General features: G+C 31.4%; 1 pseudogene; it reads left to right on the top strand.

Moving 5' to 3' along the window:
• The first annotated feature begins 189 nt into the window (after nucleotides 1–189).
• The window catches only part of LOC117176384, a 20,173-nt pseudogene continuing 9,862 nt past the window's right edge, over nucleotides 190–10,500 (top strand).

The raw sequence follows: 10,500 nt of genomic DNA, 5'->3' as shown, positions 1-10,500 counted from the left end.
CGCTGTATCGACCCAAAAGCAGAGTATGTTGAAAAATAAAACCGACTTTAGCCAAAAAAACGTCTCCGTATTTCATTTTTCAGGGACTTATCAGATTGCCTAGTACACTGGTCACATTTCGGGGGTTGTGATTTATCGAGGAGGTAATTGTGCGTAAGTTTTGTATGTCCGATTCGACGTCTAATGAGGATGACCTGTTCTCTTCTGGTGAGTGTTCTCCAAAAAGGGTGTTGTGGGTTCTTCTTCTGGATTGTTGAAGTGTTATTTTGAGTACTGTTGTTGGTTTCTCCCCAATATTGGTGGGCGCTTCTTTGAACGTAGTTTTTGCCATCTGACAAGGATATTCTCAAGTTTTCCTCCTCGAGTGGTAGCGAAGTTGCGAATTTAGCCAGTATGTCTGCTTCTTTGTTTCCGTTGATATTTTGATGCGAAGAGATCCATATGGCCGTAATTTGTTTGTTTATTTGTAGGCATTCGGTATAGGTTTCTTGGATTTATTGGATCCTATGATTGTAATAATTTCTAGTTTGGATGGCTTGGAGGCTACTTAATGAATCAGTAAATATTGCGAATTTATAACCTGGCAGTATTTTACACAATTCATAAGCTTTCATGAGAACCGAGATTTCTGCTGAAAATATACTACTCGAATTTGGAAGACTAAAGTAGGATTCTTGATTAAGCGAGTAAACGACGGAGCCTTGGGGTACTCCGTTTTCTAGGGTGTATCTATTGGACAGTTCACCATTAACTCTAACTTGGATGTATCTCTGGTGGAGGGTGTTTTTGATAAAAGCTAGCAGATAACCCTTAATTCCTTCTTTGTCCAGGGTTTTAATTATTTTGTGTCTCCATTACATTTCGTATGCTTTTTCAATATCTAAACAGACCATTATTAGATGCTGATTGTTAGAGAATGCTTTAGTGATTTTAGCTTGTAAGTTAATAAGTGGATCTAGGGTGGATCTTTTATGTCTGAATCCACTTTTTTGGTGAGCGAAAAAACTGTTTTTTCTAGATACCACCGAAGTCAAGTGTTTACTATATTTTCGAATAGTTTACACATTGTGTTAATTAGAGCGATTGGGCGATAGTTTGTTGGATTCGTGTTGTCTTTTCCAGGTTTGGGGATCGGAATCACTATAGCTTCTTTGCATTGCTGTGGAAATTGTTTATTTTTCCAGATCCAGGTCTGCCATTATTTTACGGTCAGTTGTTCTGGTTCCATCAGGTTTTTGTAATCCTGATATTTTTGTACTTGAAAAGTTTCCTGTTATTCTTTTGATTTCATTCCATATAGTTGTCATAGTTGATTAATTGTTGAGAGTAGTGAGATAATCCGTCCACGATTTTCTGCTGCTCTGTATGTAGGTTTGACGAGTCGCTGCTCTTAGTTTTTTTATATATAATTTTATTTTCTAAAGTGTTCATCTTGGTCAATTAAATAAATGTATGATTTTTTTCTGCTCTTGCTTTTTGACAGTGTTCGTTTCACTACGCTGTGCAGTTATTCTTATTTGCAGGGGTTGTTTTTCCCATAGGTTTGTCAGCTGCTTCATTTATAATTGATGCCGAGTTAATAACAATTTTATCTATTTCAAGGTGCGAGTCAATTTGTTTATTTTCCTGGGATTTTAATTCTTCGTCGACTATTGTTTGGTATAGTTCCCAATTGGCTTTTCTAATGTTCCATTTTGGCAGGTGTGTTGGTATTGATTCTGAGCTGAGAATCGAGATTTTTATTGGGTAATGATCACTATCATATAATTCAGGGAGTCACGGAGTTAGCATTTTTAAGGTCACTTTTAGAGTGCCTCAAGGAGCCAAGTTCGTGAGAAAGTTTTTCAGTCTTGTCCCTCCGCGACTTCTCCAGGCAAAGATCTGATGGAATGCAGTACTTGGAGGCAAAACGACTCATCCACCGCAACCTGGCGGCGAGAAATATTCTTGTCTTTCCGAAAAACAAAGTAAAAATTTCCGACCTTGGCCTGTCTCGTGCCCATGTTGTCGACAAGGACTACTACCAAACGAACTTTAATGTCAATCTTAAGCTCCCAATTGCGTGGTGTGCTCCCGAATGTATCCCGTATTTGAAATTTACATCCGCTAGTGATGTCTGGGCCTACGGAGTAACACTCTGGGAAATTTTTAGCTGCGGATTTCAACCATGGCCGGTTTTGATTGGTCACCAGATCCTAGAAGCTATCGACGACCCAAACTTCCAGAGGCTGGAACAACCTAAATTTACTGAGCTAATCAATCTATTTTTAGATTTGAAACCTGAATAAGTGCAGGCGGTACAAAATAATTCCGAGAATGGACAACTGACTGACAGGCAGTGGGATGTTATCACAGTTTTGGATAAGGGAAGCAGCAATGATTTGTGGAAGGGAGCTCTGAATAATGGAAAGGCAGGATTTTTTAATCCCGCGCATACGATAGCCTATCTTGGTTCTAATTTGCCGAGTAACAAACCGGCAGAGTTTACGAGAGAAGATGGAAAGAATGTGTTTTCGAGTCAGAGAAGACAAATCAGGACGGATATGATTTCCTCGCCACAGGGAGATTTGAAACACACAGGTCATGTGGGATTGGATGGAATTTATTTTGAGGATATTAGTTTTTTGGGAAAGTATTCGAATTTGCCGCGGCAGGTTGTGACTCCGTTTAAACCGCAGGAAGATGCGACGGACAATTCTAGTCAACTTTTGAGTCAGGAGGGAAGAATGGATTCGAACAGATAGTCTACTAGAGATAGTAGAAATCAACATTCTCACCAGGCCAACCAAAATGAACACGGCGATATTTGTGATTTAGATTATTTAATTTGAGCTTTCTGCACATAAAAAAAAAATTTCTACTTTGTCTATCGACTTCTATATTTCCTAATCTGAGTTTTTCCATTATTTAAATATATCAGACCTCACAAACATGTTCCAACATCCCCTATTATACCCTATATTTAGTTGATGTCCTTAAAGTACCCTATTTTCAAGATATAGTCTAATGTAACTTTAAATAATATCACTTTTCTTTCAATAAATTATGTTATGGGTTAATCACTATACAGTTCAGGTCTGTATCTATTCCTGGATGGTGTTAAATTCCTTTTAAATATTTTAGGGCATTTGTAAACATTTCGTGAAATTTGTAATAGATTTCAATAATTTGAGGGGATTTTAAAGATTTTAGGGTATTTTTAAAACTTTGAACACATTTTCAAGTGTTTTTCATTTGAAATATTTTGGGAATTTTAAGATTACAAGGAATTTTTTAATTAATTATATTAACTTGAAGGGATTTCAGGACATTTAAAATATTTTAGGATTTTAGGAAATATCGCCAGATTCCACAGAATTTCAAAAAATGTATTGAAAGGAAGTAAAGTATTTCGTAGGGTGTCTAAGCTTTAAAGAGATCTGCAATCAGTTTTTTTTTGTTCATCTTGAATTCTTTTAACTCTTTTGAATTTGTTTTGAATAACTTAAATTTTTCTAAATTCACCCAATTTTACTTTACAATGGATTTTTTTCAATTTTTAAAAGTTTTTATTTCATTGATCCTGGGAATCACTTGACAAAATGATCAAAGGGTTTGAAACATTTTAAAGTATATATATTTTAATTCCTCGGTATTTTCAAGATCTTAGAAAATGTGCAGAAGATTTTAAAGGATATTAAATATTCCAGGTTATTTAACCCTCAATTGCTAGAACCTCGAACTTTTCCGTTCTACCTTGAATGGGTCCAGCAGACCCGAGCAAGCTTCGAACAGAAATATCTCCAATTTAAATAGACTTTGCTCCATAAGTTTTTCTATATTTTAGCCCAGAGTCTCACAAAAATAAATATTGAAAAAAATAGATGTGAAAATTAATTGCGTATAATAAATAATTTGCAAAAATTAGAAAACATTTTGGAAAAAAACACACTGCTGAAAATCGTTCTGGGTCCCAGGGACCCGCTCATTGACTTGATGGTTAAAAAGATTACCAAAAAAACTGATAATGCATTTCAGTAATTTAATGGGATTTCAAAGGATTTTACATATTTGAGGGAATTGTAAAGATTCTTAGACATTTTCAAGAGCTCTAAAATGTTTCAAGCGATTTTAAAAGATATCAAAGGGTACGAAATATTTGAGGAAATTTTAAAAGATTCATCTAACTTCTGGATTTATTTTAACAGTTTAATGACATGTGACACAGCTAAATACCTATATTACCGACCACAGTTTTTCAGTTCACTAAATGTTTTTTTGAACCTAAGAACTTTTTTTATACATAAAATATCGGTCTCAAACTTTGAGAAATGCAAGAGCCGAAAGAAAACTTCGTTAAAGAACAAAGCTTAATAATAAAAGATGTAAAAAAATATATTTCAACAATCAATTCCAACGGCATCAGCCGGTAATGTTGTACACGAAAATACGAAACCTACCAAAATGCAGTACCTAAGCGTACTTTATTGTACTCTAATACATTTCCCAAAGTTTCAGCTCAATATTTTATTTACAAAAAAAGTTCTTAGGTTCAAAAAAACATTCAGTGAACTGAAAAACTCTGGTCGGTAATATAGGTATTTAGCTGTGTCACATGCCTTTAAAGGGATTTAAAATCTTTTGAACTATTTTAGAATATTTAAAAAGATTTCCAGGAATTGGCTAGGGTTTAAATAATTTTAAGGCATTTGAAAAAGGTTCCAAAGGATTTTATAAGGTTTCTGAGGATTTCAATGCTTTTATGGGGTTTTAAGAGCTATCGATGTATTTTCATACATCTTGCAGTATCGCAAGAAAAATCATCAGAATAAAATTTGAATAAAGCAATCCTTTTGTTAAGGAAATCATTAATGTACCTATAAAAAAATTCAAAGTCGAATTTAACCAACATCCTTAATGAATTACAAAGAATTTATTCACAAGATGTGAGGGATTTCGTAAGATTTTAAAGATGTCAAGATATTTTCAAATTTTTGTTGCAATTTATTTGGGCTTGCCCTGAATTCTTATTAATTTATCCTGAATTCTTTTAAATCCTCTTAGATTCTTAGGTATTTTATCAAATTCTTTAAACATTTTTTAACACATTACGTACTTACTGAATTCAATACATTTTTCTTATTTTTGAATTCTTTTGAATTCGCTTGATTGTTTTTTTTAATTCGGTTTGATTTTTCATTAATTTTTTAGAATTATTTTCGTTTCCCCTTAAATTCTTCTGAATTAACTAAAATTGTATTGTAATCATTGGCATTTTTCTAATTTAAATTCCTTTTCCGACGCATGTGAATTCTTTTGAATTTAACTTGAATTATTTTGTAGCCATTATTTATTGGTTAGAAATTAGTAGAGTTTCAAAGATTTTGAATTATTTTTTGGAATTCAGTCTGAATTCTTATGGATTTACCGTGAATTCTTTTAAGTTTACGTAAGTACACTTAATTCAATGGACGTTTTTTTGTTGAATTTTTAAAAGTTTTTATTTCGTTGATTCTGAAGCCTTTTAACCTCATCTTGAAGTATTAGGCATTCAACCAAATTCTTCTGGATTCCCTTGCATTTTTCTGAGCTCATTATAATTTTTTTTCTTGAAATTAATTTTTCTAGATAAAAATTTAACTATTCTATTTTTAGTTAAAAATGTATCGTTTTTAGTTGAAAATTAATCTTTTAGCTTAAAAATTCAACAATTTTTTTTGAAATTTTTTCTCTCTCTTGACTGAAAATTTGGTCTTAGTTAAAAATTCAACTCATGTTAAAAAGTTGTATTTTTTGGTTGAGTTCAACTGTTTTTGATTGCAAATTAAAAGCTTTTTTTGTTGAAATATCAGCTTCTACATTTGTCGTTCAAGTTATTCTTTTTTCGAATGAAAATTTAATTAGTTAAAAGTTTCTTTAACTGAAAACTTAACTATTCTGGTTAAAAATCGAAGTACTTTGTTAAATTTTTACATTCTCATCAGAGAAGGTATTAGATTTGTGCCAAATTTTACCCCCCCCCACTTTTTTTCAAATTTCCACGTTTTGAGACCCCCTGAATCCGAAAAACAAGTTTTTACGAATTTGTCTGTCTGTATATCTGTATAGCTGTATGTCTGTTTGTCTGTCTGGCTGTGAACACGATAAGTTTTGAAAAAAGTAATCTATTAGATTGCCCTTTGGTACAGTCGTTTAATGTCCTAAACTAAAGGTCAACTTCGTTAGTCAGCCATTTTGGATAAAAATTCAAAAAGTGGGCTCATTTTGCATATTTTTAAGACCACTTTTTTAAACATTCAAAAATTCTTTGCATGGTTATTCACAGTATTCAAAAAATTTAACAATTTATTTTAATGACTTTTTTCAACAAATTAAAAATTACTAGAGTTGTAGCATTTTCAAAAGAAAAAAAAAACTAAAATGAAAAATTTAGGCCAAATTGAATATTAACTTTTTCAAATAAAAATTTAATTTTAATTTTTGATTTCAGAATGATCTTTTTTAACCGAAAATACGCATTTTTTAGGTAAAAATGATTTTAATTGGTTTAAAGGTCAATTATTGCAATTAGATTCATCGCATTAGTTCAAAATTCAGCGTGTGTTTAGTTATGTGTTTGGTTGAAAATAGTATTTTTTGTAGAAAATTGCTCTTTTCGTTTAGAAATTCCAATATCACAGTTAAATATTTATCATTTTCGTTGGAAATCGATCCTTATGGTTGAAAATAAAACTATTTGAAAGTGAAATTTTTTTGTTAAAAACTCATCTTGTTGGTTTGAAATTAATCTATTTCAGTTGATGATACATCGTTCAAGTTGGAAATTCATCACTTTAGTTTTCAATTAGTTTTTTTTTGTTTGGCAAATTAATTTTCCCCGATTGAAAATTTCTTTATTCCATTTTTGGTTAAAGGCTGATCCCTTTTTAGTTCGAATTTTAAATATTGGGTGAAAAACAATATTTTGCAGTTAAAAATTTAACTCTTTGGTTGAAGATTCATGTGTTTTGTTGAAAAATAGTATTTTTTGGTAGAAAATTTAACAATTTGGTTAAAAATGTATCTATCTTGTTTCTGGGGACAAATTAAAGAAATAATTATTCATGTTTCACTATTATTCAATTATTTGATTAATCGACGGTATCTCTGATGATAATATAGATTCCTTTAAATTATTCGTATCATAAAAATGTAACACCTGGCTTGCGATAGCGTGTATTTCTGAAAAAAAGGTTCTTCTTTCTATCTCGCTAATAGCTTAATGGGTAAGCGCTCGACCGGCAATCGGAAGTTCTGTGGTTCGATTTCCAGTGGAGCGACGAGAGTTGATCTTTTTTCAGAAAAAATGTAATTTTATGATTGTCTTTTGTCCAATTCGTTTCCTTTTTTCTTCTCGCTTTACTAACTTCGCTCTGTTGATTTCGCTTCACGTGTTTGCTTGTTATCAGTTGCAAAAAAGTACCAAATATATATTGTAGAGAGCTTGTGGTCCGATGCGAGTTCCAGAATATCGCTTTTAGGAATGATGAGGAATTCTTCAAAGCAAACTACTATGGCTTCGAGCGTGGCTGGAAGTGCGGATACAGTTGGTGCAGATCACTAATATCACGAAATCAGTGATGAGGAAAACCAAAATGTCCATTGAGATTCGACAAGCCACTGAGCTTTGATTTTGGGTCCAGTCTCCTCGATGAAATGGATCTAATGTTCAGATCTTTAGGTACATATTTTTCTTGTTCCCTCTAGCAGCAGTTATAGTATTACAGCATCTTTAAGTCTTTAAGGGCATGCTCCGAAATGCATCAAACCAAAAATTTTCTGCAAAGTGCTGTAACTCGAATTGTAATATCATATTTCATCAATTTATAAATAAACATTCCTTAAAATTATAAACATATTGATGTATACAAACTTTCTTTAGTGCTTTTGATTAAAACTGTCAAATTTTAAACACGATATCTCAATCCGTGTGGACACAGTGGACTAAAAAAAAATGCTCATATCCGGGGACTAGTTTGGTCACGTGGTCACGAAGAGCATGCCCTTAAGCAGATTATTTTCAACCTTGTTTCACTCCAGTGCTTCAATGGAATAATATTCATGACCTTAAAAGTACACCTTATTTATCATTATTCATGATTGAAATATTTTAGTGCAATTATTTTATAGTCAGTAAACCTTTTTTTCTCTATTGATTTACAGGGTGTTACAGTTAGGGAATTTTGTTGAGAGCGTGGTATTTTTTTTTTAAATTGCAATAAAAAATTAAATAACAATGATTCTTTATTTCCTAGAGTAGCTTCATATTACTGCATTGAAGTATTTTGCTGAAAATTCGTTTTTTTTCTTGCAATTTTCTTACCTGAAAATTGAACTATTTTATTTTGGTAACTTTTGTAATGAAACTCATGTTACAAAATGGTATTTTTGGTTCAATTTGACTGTTTTTGATAAAAAATTGGAATATTTTTTAGTTGAGGCATCAGCTATAATATTTTTCGAATGAAAATTTAATTATTTGGTAAAAATTTCACTTAAGTCAAAATTCAATGGTTTTGGTTTAAGATTCATAATTTTAACTTAAAATTCATCTCTGGCTGACAATGTATTTTTTTTTTTGCTGTGAGTCTAACTATTTGAAATTTCAACTATTTTATTGAAAATTTGTTGTTTTGTTTGAAAATTAAATTATTTGTTTTTTTCCCTTGTTAAAAATTAGATTTTATTTAACTGACAAAGTATCTAATTTGAATTGAATATTTCAACATTTTAGTTAAAAATTCATCTGTTTCATTGAACATTACTTTTTTAACTGAATACTTAAGTATTCAATTTTTGTTGGGGAATTTACATTTTTTACCTGGAAATGCATGTAATTTGTTAAAAATTGTTTTTGGTATATTTGTTTAAAAAATTATCTTTTAAGTTGAAAATTAATTTGATTATTTTTTCACTGAGAAAGTAACTATACGGACTCAATATTCGATCATTTTAATTGAGAATTGTACTGTTTGGTTGAAGATTAATTTTTTTAACTTAGAATTTAACTATTTAATTTTTGGTTGGCAATTTCTAGGCTTTGGTTGAAAATCTATGTAGTTTTTGGAAAATTTATATTTTTTTCTTGCAAATTCACCTTTTTGCTTTAAAACAAAACTACTTCAATTAAAGTTAAGCCCTTTTGTGAAAAAATCACCTTTTTGAGTAAAAAGTTTGTTCTTAAAATTTGAGTTTTAACTGAAAATTGATCCATTCCATTTTTTTGTTCAAAACTGATTCTTTTTCGTTCAAAATTTTAAAATTTGGCTGAGAATTAATGTATTTTGTATAAAAAACGTATTTCTTGGCTGAAAATTCAATTATTTGTACTATTTTTAATGGAAAAGTTAAGAATTTGAAGTGGTTTAAATTTAATTTAATATAGTATCCACATATATTTTATTTAAATATGCACTGAATTTAAACTATAAAAATATTTTTTTAATTTGCATTATTGTTCAAATTGGTGAACTTTAAGAGACGTATTCAAGAAATGATCAATTATGTTTTTAATCTTATTCAAATAATCGGTGATGCTAATATATTTAAGAATATGTTACAATAAAATTCATCACAGCTGTCTTAATTGAATATATTAATTGATTCCCAGGAAACTAAAAACAAATTATTTAAAATAAACTCAAAAATTGTATACATATTCCGAGTGGATTAAAAAAATGTACTGGCGCTGGCCTGGCCCAGACCAGAGCTCTAGGTTTCCAGCTCTGGCGCTGTCCAGATGGTCTGTCCTGGGCCTGGCCTAAAGTCTAACGTTTTTTCTGGATAGGCCCAGGCCACACTGTCTAGTCAGCCGCTAGACAGGGGCTGGTCAGCCGATAGTTATGAGCTGGTCAGCCGCTAGTTATAGGCTAATCAGCCGCGAGTTATTAGCTCGTCAGTCACTAGTTAACGGCTGATCGATTAATGTTTTATAGTTGAGTATCAAATCGTCCATGTCTAGAGGATACGCTTTGAGGATACGCTCAAAAAGTCAAACATGATTTCCTAGACGAATATATAATATACATGTTTCATATAATACTAGCCTGTCAAAACTTCAGCCATTTATGTTTATGTATCGAGCCAAAAGGAGAGTATGTTGCAAAATAAAACCGACTTTAGCCAAAAAAACGTCTCCGTATTTCATTTTTCAGGGACTTATCAGACTGCCTAGGAAGTAAAAAGTCCACATTTGCGCCAAAAATATAGAGCCATCAATAAAATCAATAAATTAAATTATTGTTTTTAATACTTTTTCTTTTATAATAGATAAGAAATAGGTTTGTACTTACTATTTATTAAATAACTTAATACAGATTTGGTACATTTTATGCCTCCGATTTTACAGCTAACTTTTGGCTGGATTAATATATTATTCGGAAAATACGAGGGTAGTTCAATAAGTCCTCAGAATGACCAACAGATGGCGCGCGAATCGCTCCAAATCATCTGTTTTCAGTCAGCACCACTCCCGACTAGATA

The sequence above is a fragment of the Belonocnema kinseyi genome, chromosome 7 (assembly GCF_010883055.1).
Source record: "Belonocnema kinseyi isolate 2016_QV_RU_SX_M_011 chromosome 7, B_treatae_v1, whole genome shotgun sequence".
Classification (NCBI taxonomy): Eukaryota; Metazoa; Arthropoda; class Insecta; order Hymenoptera; family Cynipidae; genus Belonocnema; species Belonocnema kinseyi.
This window is presented reverse-complemented; position numbering and strand designations above follow the sequence as displayed.